We start from the raw sequence: 7,500 nt of genomic DNA on the forward strand, positions 1-7,500 counted from the left end.
CAGATCGGCTAATTTAAAAAAATAAATAAATAAAAGAATACACTAGAGCATTTATATAGCGCAATATCCACTACTACAGCATGGCCCAGTGGTACGGTCTTTGCTTCGTACCCGAAAGGTCCCGAGTTCGATTACCCGCCGCTGCTGCCCTGTGTGGCCTTGAGCAAGTAACTTCGCCCTAGATCAATTTGCGGCGCTGCACTGCGGCTGACGCCTGGGTTATTCCAGTCTTCCCTTGGAATAGACCCTAGAGACAAATTTCCCCTATGGGATGAATAAAGGAAATGTTTTTTTGTTTTTTTAATTTGCTCAAAGCGCTTTACAAGGGGCCCCGAGCCAACAGCAATTCTTAAACGTGTAGATAGAGATATGACGCCTGTGAGGTGATACTACAGTACTTTTTTTCCGACAGAGACAACGCTGTAAAAACGGCCAGTGTACAAGTTTTACACCTGAGTATGGTGACAGATTAGGATTAAAGTCCTTTTCCAAGGACTAAACAATGCGTCACTCACAGCGGCGAGTCGAAGCCTTTTTTTTTTTGGTTGATGTTTTTGGGATTTTTTTTAATTGAGATGTTTTTCAATATATATTTTTTTAAATTGTAAATTCCTCTGCTTTATATTAAGGTCTCTAGTTGTGGTGATACAGTTGTATCATCAGTGTGATAAATGGCGGCTTTCCTTTCTTTTAATGGATAAACGTCCACGATCAATTATTATCTAACCGAATTTTTAAACATGTCTTTGTAAATTTAAATAGCTACAATTGAAGGCTTTATCCAAATTTATTTCAGTGATTTTGGATGAATTCAACTTATAAGACGCTTCTACTTGACCTGACATAATGCCTGGTTAAGGTGATGGGTCAAAAATATGGTTTGGTGAACTTGTTACATTTTGCCAGTATTGATGATGATGATGATGATGATGATGATGATGATGATGATGATGATGATGATGATGATGATGATGATGATAATAATAATAATAATAATAATAATAATATATAATAATAATAATAATAAATAATAATAATAATAATAATAATAATAATAATAATAATAATAATAATAATAATAATATTAATAATAATAATAATAATAATAATAATAATAATAATAATAATAATAACAATAATTAATAATAATAATAATAATAATAATAATAATAAATAATAATATAATAATAATAATAATAATAATAATAATAATAATAATAATAATAATAATTTTTTATATATTTGAACGGAAATATATTCAGTAAACAGAATGCAACGAAATTTATTTTTTAAATAAATATATTCAAACGGTTCTTCCTGTTGTATGTTTAAGGTTGTTTTTGTTTTGTTTGTTTTTGTTTTGTTTTTGTTTTTTTGTTTTTTTGTTTTGTTTTTTTTTTGTGTGTGATATTTTTTTCCGGTTTTTGTTTGTTTTTTGTTGTTGTTTTTTTTTTTTTTTTTTTTTTTTTTTTTTTTGGGGGGGGGGGGGGGGGGTTTGTCGGGGTGCGGGGGTTGGGTATTAATTTTATTGATGTTTTTGTAGTCTTGTTTTTCATTTGGTTTTTTTATGTTTTGTATTATCTCATTATCTAACGGATTATGATTTTCTGTTCTATTTATTTTATTCATTTTATTTATGTATCATGCATTCTATCTATTTATCTATCCATTTATTTGTTTGTTTGTTTTTTTTTCATTAAAACCCATTCATTTCTTCTTTGTTTATTTGTTTATTTGTTCGTGTGTGTATGATTTTGTGTGTGCACGCGCGAGTGTGTGTGTATGTGTGTGTGTTTGTTGTGTGTTCACGTCTATTTAATATTATTGTATTTTGTCATCTTAAACACACGTTATCTACATTTTTTTATGTGTGTCGAGAAATACGAATACTACACAATTTGCCCCGCTTTCATAGATAGACGTCTAGTAGTAAAATCCTCATTTAACTCGTCACTCAATGTCGACAAACTTTTTAATTGTCTTTATTATAAGAAAGAGACATTTCCTTCATTATAAAGATTCTCTCAATTCTTTATTTCTAATTATCATGATCATTTTTAACTGTGATATTATTTTGGTCATAATAACGTGTTTCATTATTTATTACATACTAGATACAGTGTGGCGTAGCAATTGCACACATAATATGTAATGGCTTGTGATCGCATAGCGGTGCTTTTAATAGATGGTATTGCTATTTCTTTGCGTTGTGTTGTAGATGTTAATAATGACGAAAGAGTTCAAGGGCCGATGATGATAATTGAATGACAACATCAAGACATTCAAATAAAAGTCCATATTCCAATTTTCATTTCTTACTGCTTTATTTGTTGTCATAAATTCCAAATTCAAATCAAATAGCATGGATATAATTCAATCAGTATGATAAATTCCAAATCCGTAAAATCAATCCAAATGTACATTCATTTTGCCTATGTAACCATTTTCAATATTCGTTGAATATTTTCTAAGTCCGCAAAATTCAATCAATGATGCTGAGCACAAAAGTTAACATGTGCAGCTCATTTTCAAGTCAAATGCAGAATAAAAGAATGACATGTAGAGTAGAAACACTCTGTTTTGAACCCTATCGTAAAATATCCCACAATTCTTTTTGGCCACTCCTACTGATTTTTGACATCCCAAATTAATATTCAAAACCTGCCTCTCTCAAGTAATAGCGAATCATACACAACGTGTATATTAAAAACAACAAGAATTTTCTTGAATATTACTATCAAACCCCGCCTCTTTTGAAATAAAAGTATTTTGGTAAATGACCACATTTTATGAATAATAACCAAAAATAACATCAATCTGTTGCTGATATCCGCTGAGTTTTATACGTATCCCCTGAGTTGCAACGACCGTGTTTCGTGGACACAACCGAGAATAAAGAAATGCAATCTCCTGCAGCTACCCCCATGGTTCTTTCTAATATTTGCCGTGTTGTATTGTCATGTTTTTATCAAAATTCTTGCGTAAATTTCTTGCATAAGCTTACTCTCTTACAACAGTAATACAAGAAATGCTCCGATTCCGCTCTGGATAAGCGATGAATCGAATGCACACTAAATTATCGACGAATTGAATGACGAATACCATGACGCCCACTCTAGATATCTTTAAATCGCGTCTGTTTCGTTTGTTTTCCGATTAAAACTTTTAAACCCAAAACATTGGAATGCATCACGTTGGTTACAAAAAAAAACAAAAAACAAAAAAAAAAAAACAAACAAACAAACAAACAAAAAAACCCAACAAAAAACAAAAAAAAAAGAACAATTAGATCTAACGAAAATTTATGACATCTAAAATATTAGTTTCACCAGTGCTAAACTTAAAAATGCCCATGAATACCTTTTTAATTGTCAATAACATTTCAAAACTTATTAGAATGTCTCAATGTTCTGTCAAATATCCTTTAAGCGTTCCTTGATATCATAGGGTCACGTGATCTTACATCCATTATTATAAAAGATTCTGACCAGTTTTAACTGTAAATTAACTTATTGACTGACCTGCCCCCTTGAAATTTTTGTTTTAATCGTATTATTTTAGGAGATAAAAATTATAGTCGCTATAGGGCTAGTTTACTTTACAAGGATTAAATAACGCTTCAATTATTATGTAGTCTGACATCAACTTTCATTTTCAATAATACATTTTAATAACTTTTGAGATGCGCATAATGTTCTGAAATTGGAGCCAAAACTTCGTAATTCTACGATTTTTTCCCCGTAAAAGTAGGCATTTCTGATTAGCATAAGATGCTGATTATTTTAACTGTAAATGTGACCCACTGCCTCAGAACAGTAATTAGGTCGGGTTGATTTAAATGCTAAAAGATTGAATTATCTAATTTTATTATTTTTATATATAGGGTTGGGGATCAACAATTTTACGATAACAGCCAATGTAAAATTTTAAACCATTGAGCACAGAATTACTAGCAAATCTAAATATTATAAAACTTTTTTATTTTTACAGACTGATAAACGAGTAACTATTTCAGGCTAATTCTATTATCGGTTGACTCAAATTAATACGAAGAAAAGCTGTTAGGTCTCTAATACTCGGTCCTTTTTGACATATGACTTTCATTACGATTTAATTTATTCTACGCAATTCTAGCACATCCACAACACAAAAATTGATGACGTAATTTTAAATCTCAAGAAAGGATAATTATTTCTATTATTCCACCCCTCTCATTGGAAAACCCTATCATTTCTTAGTAAATACGTAATCGTTGAATAATGCCTTTAACGGGTTGAATAAAAATTTTATCCAGCGATTGCAGAATATTTTCGCACATTTTATTGGTGTGAAATTAGGTGTAAAAGACAGCTGATTGGTAATTATAAATAATCATTTGGTGCGCATGAATACAAATCCAACGTTTTTAGTTTTGGGTCAAATTTAATTGTCATACAAGCAGGAGGAGAAAGACACAAATTATGGTGAATATTAGTAGTAATAAAATACCATTTGGTTAAAAAATATCTAATAATCTTACTCTTACTTGGAGGGGTAGAATAAACGTATTCTTTCCTTTCTTTGTATTTATTAAACTCGTTATATTTTTATCGTGCAATAGTAACACATACTCGCAAGCTCGTTGTGTTATTGGGCACGACAAAAATAACTCATTTAATAAATAAATACAAAGAGATGAAAGAGTCGTATAACCTATTCTAGTTAAAAATTAGGTTGGGGATGGACATTGGTCCGTAAAGCCAATGATAATTTTTTATCATCGACCACAGAATAACCGGCAAATAAAAAAATACAATATAATAGTATAATAGATAGTATGCGCTTGGCTAAGAAGCTCATAACATTGCCATCCGGAAGTATAACGGACCAACACACAAAACTGTGTGTATCCATGAACGTTTATAGTCGGGTTAATACAGTTCAGTGAGCATTACTCATAAACGCGGATGGCAAAAAACAATAACAAAGACCTGTGTGACGTCATCTTCGAACTATCTATAAGTGTACCTATTAGATGACCGCCGGTTCCTAATAGCCTTTATTTCTCCGCAAATAGTACGGGTTCTCCACTAGTTGTAAAAATAAATAATAATAATTAAACAAATAGAATGAGACTTTGATTTTAAGTTTTTATGTTTTATTGACTAAATAAAGTAGTCTTTCAAACGCATTAGCCAATAAAGCCGAAGTTTACCACGGTTTCTAGAGCGTGAATCGGACAATAACTATTGCTTGATATCCTTTGGATAGGACGCTGGTCTTTCGCAAAGTACTTTCCGCCAGCTCACAGAACCAGCTATCCAATCACTGCAGTGTGGGGCGCGGGGGGGGGGGGGGGGTCAGAAAAAAATCTCTACCACATGCACCCGGGATCGACATCAGTCCTTTTGCGTGCGAAGCGAGTGCTCTACCAACTGAGCTATTGGGATCTTCTTATTGACTAAAGTGAATATAATATTTTCTTAAAGTAACAAAAGCAAAAATTAATGTTATGTTTCTGTTCTTTTAAATTTTAAAACACTTTTGACACCTGGTTCGCAACACGTAACATAAAGAACGAGACATGACTCCTGTTCGGCGATAATACATTTTTTTTCTTCTAACAGAGACAACGCTGTTAACGGCCATGTACTAATTTTACACCTGAGTACGGTGAGAGAATGTGAGTAAAGAGTCTTTTCCAAGGACTCAACTAACTATGCGCCGAGCGAGGCTCGAACCCATGACCTTCCGATCCGAAAGCGAGTGTCATACCACAAAACCACATAGCCGCACCTTATTTTTTCCTTTGAATGATCCTGGCAGAATGATTTTGAATGCGCTGCAGTTCGTGAAAGAGATAGTTTGGAATTTATAGAAATAAAGAAAACAAAAGCGATTTACACTAATCGATTCTGGAAAATCCAGATGATGAAACAAACGTTTTCAGGACAGTGCTGAACTTTGGTGGAAAACTACGAGCGAAAATTTTGATATTTGTAACATTTAAATCTTCTTGTCCACTTCTTCCTTCTCCTCCTCCTCCTCCTCCTCCTCCTCCTCTTCTTCCTCTTCTTCTTCGTCTTCTTCTTTTCTTCTTCTTCTTTTCTTCTTCTTCTTCTTCTTCTTCTTCTTCTTCTTCTTCTTCTTCTTCTTCTTCTTCTTCTTCTTCTTCTTCTTCTTCTTCTTCTTCTTCTTCTTCTTCTTCTTCTTCTTCCTCCTCCTCCTCCTCCTCCTCCTCCTCCTCCTCCAAAACCTCCCCTTCCTCTTCTTATTCCCCCCCCCCCCCACGCATCCATCTATATCTATTTCTTATTATTATTTTTCTACTTGTCATCCCAGTCAGACGCTTAGACTCATTTTTTGGATGCAATCAACACGATACTATCGATGACCTATACTATTACTATTATGTCTAATCTAGAGAAGGCCTCCAAATTTAACTCGAGTTTCCGATAGTAGGTACCGACGGAACATTGAACATTGTGTGTAAAAAAAAAAAAAGTAAAAATTAAAAGGTCAATTATTTTATTTTTTATTGAGATTTGGCTGGATACGATCATGTCGCCTTCAACTTGATGACAATGATGATGATAATGATGATGGTGATGATGATGATGATGATGATGATGATGATGAATAGAATTAAGCCCGTCCGCTGCACAGGCACATTATAGACACGCGCGCGCGATCACGCACAATACAATAAGTTACAGGTTAATCTTTGATTAATATTAGTTTAAAATATAATACATATTCAATTTCAAAGCGCTTTACAAGGGATCCCAAGCCAACGCAACAAAACGTTTATAAAGGACGAGAAATTATGTAAAAAGGCGCAATGCTATTATATTTCTTTTTTTGTTGTTGTTGTTGTTGTTGTTGTTGTTGTTGTTGTGTGTTTTGTTTTTTGAAAGAAAGTTTGTAAGTCCAAATAGAATATAAATATCTAGATACATGTCAGAAAAAGTGGAAGAAAGTTTATCTACGACAGTAGAAAATCGTTATCATAGTTACATAATCATTAATTACCTTTTACGTCATAGCTCCAATCAAATCAAGGCGGGTAATTCCAAAATCCAAATTCAACGAATTAACGAACAAAATTAATTAAAGTCACAAATCAGGAAACGGAATCAATCCAGTTACAAATTTATCATTTAAAAAATTAAAATCTACAACACACGAAATGTGTAATGGAGAAAAAAAATGTAGATCAAGGATATTATTGTGTTGTAATTTGTGGTGATCGATATCGGTGACCGTGGTCAGAGTATCCAAATTAGGAAAGCTAAAAATAGAAATAATAATTAGTTAAAGATTCCGCCAGCAACACATTGACATTTGTTCCAAAATCAACAAAAATACACAGTCACAGACGTGTGTAACGCGTGTCAACGCATCTTTACTTGGCGGGTGTCTGGTTATGATGATAAGGATAAGGACGTTGTCGATTACAACAATAATAATAAAAGTAAAATATTCACAGGCACAGGGTAGTATGTAATATTCAATATTCCT

General features: G+C 32.7%; 1 protein-coding gene across 14 annotated transcripts in view; it reads right to left on the reverse strand.

Annotated features, from left to right (window-relative positions):
- LOC144967720 (uncharacterized) overlaps positions 1-7,500 on the reverse strand; it is a 110,023-nt gene that overhangs the window by 101,749 nt on the left and 774 nt on the right. For 8 of the 14 annotated variants that reach the window (XM_078905285.1, XM_078905286.1, XM_078905287.1 and 5 more), the window contains exon 2: positions 7,012-7,270. The gene's annotated coding sequence lies outside the window, so the exon portion shown is untranslated. Of the gene's footprint in view, positions 1-7,011 lie in introns of all 14 variants that reach the window. The other 6 variants (XM_078905295.1, XM_078905293.1, XM_078905294.1 and 3 more) reach the window with 3 other exon arrangements.

The sequence above is a fragment of the Berghia stephanieae genome, chromosome 3 (assembly GCF_034508935.2).
Source record: "Berghia stephanieae isolate SIO BIC M18660-M18661 chromosome 3, UCSD_Bste_1.3, whole genome shotgun sequence".
Taxonomy (NCBI): Eukaryota; Metazoa; Mollusca; class Gastropoda; order Nudibranchia; family Aeolidiidae; genus Berghia; species Berghia stephanieae.